The sequence below is a fragment of the Macrotis lagotis genome, chromosome 7 (genome assembly GCF_037893015.1).
Source record: "Macrotis lagotis isolate mMagLag1 chromosome 7, bilby.v1.9.chrom.fasta, whole genome shotgun sequence".
Lineage (NCBI taxonomy): Eukaryota > Metazoa > Chordata > Mammalia > Peramelemorphia > Peramelidae > Macrotis > Macrotis lagotis.
In genome coordinates this window covers 59158344-59164421 of record NC_133664.1, presented here as the reverse complement: position 1 = coordinate 59164421, position 6078 = coordinate 59158344, and the positions used below count along the sequence as shown (strand labels likewise).

Here is a 6078-nt window from a genome sequence, read left to right as displayed (position 1 = left end):
CCACATTGATGGAATTTTCTTGACTAATCATTTGGAGGACACAATTCTATCAAAGTAAATGAATTTACTGAAATAGCATAGCATAAATAATAGCATTAAAAGATTTCTCTCATAAAACTATGACTTACTTTACCTATAGGAGGCAATGGAATGAGTGGATATATGTATAGGGAATGTGGATAATCAAGCTTGCTCACACCTCCTAAGCTTCAGAATTCCAATTTCTTTTCCCTTTTGTTATCCTCATGCTGCTCCCCTTAGGCAATCCATAGAGTTTGTTCTGGATTCTTTGATACTGCTCCTCTCCATAGCTCAGTTCAACCCTGCACTTGGGTTCTTTGAGTCCACTCAGAGCTTGTCATAGCATCTCTTGATGGAGGAGTTCTTACAAGTGGTCACTATTAAAAGGAAGCAGATAAAGAAAGGTCCCCTCCTTGCCTCCATCATTTACCCCCCCCAAAGACACAAGAACAAAGAACAGTTCCCTTCAAACACCTGAGTTCTTCCTCTTGAAGGAGCAAGAAAGAACAAATATTTCTTATAATTCTTTTACAACATATAAGAGAAACCACTACTGAGTGACAAAACCTTAATGCCATGCTATTTTTTATTACCTGGGCTGATCAACTAATAAAGTATCTTCCAATCAGTAAAACCCTCAACATGCACGTATAAAATGTTTCTATGGTCCCCCCCCCCCCCCCCCGCCCCTTTAATAACACACCCTAGAGGCAGTGTGATGTAGTGGCTAGAACACTGGATTTAGAATTCGGAATACTGGAATTCAAATCATACCTCAAAACCCAGGCAATTCACTTAACCTTGACAGACTTCATTTTCCAGCTCTGTAAAATGAGAAGGGTGGACTTGAAGGGCTCTAAGATTCTTCTCCCTCTAAGTCTGTAATTCTATGATCCTAATTGAGTGAGAGTGAGGACTACAATTAAGTTGCAGACCTCAGTGAGTTGCATTTTGAACATGATGAATAGACTTTACAAGAAATACAACTGGAAATACAAAACAAGAATTTGGAGATTAAGGACTGGATATCAAGGAGAAATAAGGGTTACTTATAGAGATCTGAAAGTTATCAATGTAGGAATGTTAATTAAATCCATAGAGTTAATGAAGTTATCAAGAAAGAATGTAGAAATAAATGAAGAGAGCCCAGGATAAGTGACCCACTATGAATGATAGTTCAACAAAAGAAACTATGAAGAAATATTCAAACAGAGATAAGAGGAAACTCAAGAGAAAATTCCATGAGAATGCAGAGAAAGAGGAGATGTATAGGAGGAGGTAATTGATTTTAAATGCTGGGGAGAGATTAAGAAGGATTAGGATTTACATTTGAGAGGTAATGGCATGACAACTAGCATCTCTATCTTGCTTTGAGGCTCACAAAGTACTTTACAAATATTATCTTCTTTTAAACTCATACACCCCCAGATGGTAGGTTTTATTTTTTATCCCTGTTTGCAGAAAGGGAAAGTGAGGCAGATAGCAGATTTCTCCAGGATCATACAGCTAGTAAGGTGCTGAGGAAGGATTTGAGTGCAGATTTTATTGATTCCAACTCTAATGTTGGTGACTTCATAGAAAGGAATTTCTGGTGAGAAATGGTGCATATAATAACTTTATTTCCCATTATAATGACAAGCAGTTTTCCTAAGAGTTTCTGAGAAATAATGAGTCTTTCTATGCTTTATTTTTGAAGGTGATCAATCTTTTATATACATTTGTATAGATATTTGGCATATCTATTCTGTTATGATGTGTTTTGCTATTTTTTCACTTCAACGTGATGCTTTAATATTCCTGTTCAATGTCTTTTCTATAAGTTTAATCACAATTTTGTTGCATGAAATATATAAATTAATGTGGGTCTTATAATTAGTAGTGAGGTGCATTGATCAGGACATCAATTATGTTCCCTTCCAACTCCCACTTAATGTAATTATTCAATGTAAGGAAAAGATAACTTAAGTAATAATATGTTGTTGCCTAGTATTAACTGCTTGGTCATGATGAAAAATTTCCTTAATGTACATTTATCTCTAGCTTGGCTAATATATTGTCTAGTATTTTATCTCCATTTTCAATAAAATTGTTCTATAATTTTATTTTAGTATTATATTTATTTGGTTTAGAAAGCAACACTGACTATGCCTTTCAAAAAATATTGAATAATATTTTATTTTTCTGTTTAATTTGTGAATAAACTGAAACAATTGCTTCTTGGAAAGTCTGAAAGAATTTAGTTTAGAAATTATCTGAATCAGTTTCTTTTTCTATATGGAGGAGGGCAATATTTTGATGGTTATCTTACTTGTTTCTTCTTCTAAGATGGGTCAATATAAATTATCCATTTCCTCCTGTGTCACTTCTGGAAATTTATGTTTTTCTAGATAATCATCTATTTCCTTTACATCCTCTGATATGAATAGTTGTATTTGCTGTTCCCCAAAATATCCAGGCTTTCTTTTCTGTTTCTTGTGACCTTTCCTTTTTTTGTTTATAATTCTGCTGATTCTAATTTTAAAATTATATTAGTTAATGCCTTTCCTGTTTATTGGTCTTTTCAAATGAATCTCCTGGCTTAATTTACTAGTTTCATTTCTATTCAGTATCTTTTAGCTGATAATCTATTTTTAACTTTACTTGGAATATTGATCTATTTTATTTTAGCATTACATGCAAACTTCATTTATTTTTCATCTAGATTCATCATTAGTCTATTCCGATTTCCTTAGTTACTGGTACCTTTCTCCAGAATTTACTGTATCTATATTTTATATTTAATTTTCTCCAATACAGTGTAAACTCCTTAAGGATAGAAACAATTTTCCTTTTGCCTAAAGGCACAGTGGCCCAGTTGGAAAAAAAAAGAAAAACAAATAACTGACTTGGGACTTAAGACCTGTGTTTAAATATGACCCCAGAAGCTTATTAGTTGTGACCCCTAAGCAAATCATTTACCCTCTGTTTGCCTCAGTTTTCTCAACTGTAATGGAAGAATAATCACACCAACCTCATAGGATTTCTGTGAATATCAAATGAGATAATATTTTTAACCACTTAACCCCAGTGTCTGATATTTAATAGGTACTACAAAAATATTTATTCCATTTCCTTTTATAATATTAGTACCTGACTGGTAGCTGTTCTTAATGAGTTCCAATGGAATAAAATAGGAATAAAACTTTTTTTTTCAGAACAGACATCACAGAGGCTTTGTTATTTTTTAAATTCTTGTCATTTAAATAGTCTTTATTTTATGTTACTTTTCTTCTAATTTCTTTTTAAATCAAATCCTTTTTCAATGGATAATTTTTCATTTTCCTCATAATTTTTTAAAATTTGCTAATGATATTTAATTTTATTTAATTGCCTATGGTCTGTAAACATTGGATATATATGTCTCTCAAATTTATGTAGGGCTTCTCTATGATGTGATCAATTTTTGTGAGTTTTACATTTGTACTTAAAAATGGTGTTTATTTCCCTTTCTCTTATATATTTTTTCTCATGTTCCTAAGGAAGTGATTCACATACTGTATTTCATCATCGTTAGAACTGTTGATCTGTTGTCTTCTGTTAGTAGAAGGTTTTTTTTCCCCCCATTTTTGTCTGGATAGCCAAAAATGTTCTATGAATTGTAGGATTAGAAAACAAAAACATTATGAGATCATCTTGTCAACCACCTACCTCATTTTCCAGATGAGAAACCTGAGGTCTAGAGATATTAAAATATTTATATTAGGTAATATAAAAGTTTCAGGAAGTGTTTTCAAACCTATTTTATCTGATTTCAAACAGTATTCTTTTATGATGCTATATTAATTGTTGCTTATATTATTCATTTTGATTATTGATTGAAGTTAATGATATCTCTATTTTAATGACTTTCAGTTTGAATTTTACTTGATAATGTTATTAACATTCTTGGTTTTCAAAAACTTTCAATATCATATGTTGAAGGATAAACTACTTAATTTAAATATAAGATTTTTTTATATTTGATTGTGAGCTTTTTAACACCTGGAATAGTCTTTTGTCTCTCTTTGCATCCTCAGCATTTAACATAGTGTATGGAACATGATGATTATTTTATAAATGTTTATTGAGGGACCATTAATGAGCTTTTCTTCATCTTTTTTTGTACTTCTTGTTAGAATTAGACCACATTATTATTGCTACATGTAATATTTTTGATTTTTTATTAACATTTTCCTTTTCGACAATGCCCAGAAATGTTAAATTTCATCTTAATATTCTGTTTCTCTTATCTATTAAAATTATTCAGTGCAACATATAATGCTTCTTTATAATTTTTTTCATCTTTATGCTTCTTTAAGATTTTAATATAAAGTTTTATCTTTGAGACTGTCAGCTTCTTTCCCTTTCCACTTTTTAAAAAAATATATTTTTTATGTCTCTGTTAGGACCTTTTACCGATTTGAATATATTTGATACTGTAATTACTTTAATCATTTAAAAACATATTACAGGGGCAGCTAGGTGGTGCAGTGGATAAAGCACCGGCCCTGGAGTCAGTTCATATCCGGTCTCAGAGGCTTAATAATAATTACCTAGCTGTGTGGCCTTGGGCAAGAGCCACTTAAGCCCATTTGCCTTGCAAAAACCTAATATATATATATATATATATATATATATATATATATATATATATTACAAATAAGATGCTCATTGGTTTATTTTATTGTACTTTGAAAAGAGCCATCAATGTGGCAAAGAAATGTTGGCTAGAATTTTCTAATTTGAATTTATAGAACAGAGTTGATTGCTGTTCATTAGAGACATGTTATTTGGGGATTTTAATGCATTCTGAATCATAATTTAGAATATGTTTACTCATTTTAAATGTAATTTATTTCTAATTCTTGGAAAATTAATAGTACACAGATGAATGAGTAGATTTGTGTATCATTAACTCATGGCAAACTAAAATATTTGATTAGAAAGAATATCCCATACTTTGACTCTCCCCATATAAGAGATTTTAGTTTGACTAATATTGATTTAAGAATTATTTATAAAAAAGAATTTTGATTTTTCAAAAAAATTCTAAGCTTTATTTTATCCAATATTTTATTTAACCACTTTTGGAATCTATTTCTATTTTCTGTTAGCATTATCATTTGTGGTGTTACCATAAAATTAAGAATGTAAATTTAAAAATTAATATAAATAATCTGTATTTATTATGATTATCATTATGATTACCATTAATGCTACATATATAAACACCTTTTTATGTCTATGATTTATTTCTTCTGTCATGTTTAGATTTCTAAAAATGCAGAAGCCAGAATTTTACATGTACAAGTCATATAGAAAGGTAAATAATATTTACTAGAAAATAGAATTACAAGATAAATGAGAAGAAAATTATAGTAAATAACACTCCTTACTCAAACTTCATGGAATACTTCAGGAATGATAAAAATTAGAAGTATAACTCATTATTCATTGCAATAGAAAAATGGGTTAGTAATTTGATCATCAGATGAAAACAAAAAGCACTATTCCTTGATATATGAAATGTGTTCATTTCACTCATGAAATCATATTCAGGATTCTGAAGCTATTACTACATGGTATAAAAAGAATGATGCTGGAGGGCTTCCAAAATATATCATCAAAGTAAAGATGTTTAGGATGTCAAAGTAGGGGGATGTTCAGTATGTCAAAATCATTAAAAGAAAATGAGGCTCAGACATCTTTGACTGCACAGACATATCTTCTCATAACTTTTTTGATAACAAATTTCACCTGTTCAGTTCTTTCCAAAATCTCTCCATCTGATCTGCTAGTCTCCCACATGACTTCTGTTCATGAATTCCTCACTTGCTGAATTTTTACCCTGAATTCTGTGTAGTATAGCTCCACAAGAGCTTGACACCATTCAGATAATATTCAAGGATTGGTATGCATTCATTAAGTTAAAGTTGTCCGGGAAGTTCAGGTAAAGGGGACAAATAGTAATTTCATTTATCTGAAGCATAGAGTGTATGGAAGAGAATAACATGAGTTTTAATTTCTAACAGTCTCGCT

General features: G+C 30.7%; 1 long non-coding RNA gene across 1 annotated transcript in view; it reads left to right on the top strand.

Moving 5' to 3' along the window:
• Positions 1–816: 816 nt before the first annotated feature.
• Positions 817–6078, top strand: part of LOC141493683 (uncharacterized) — a 29282-nt gene continuing 24020 nt past the window's right edge. Inside the window, exons 1-2 of the long non-coding RNA XR_012470285.1 lie at positions 817–960; positions 5311–5362. This is a non-coding gene — a long non-coding RNA (uncharacterized LOC141493683). The remainder of the gene's footprint in view (positions 961–5310; positions 5363–6078) is intronic.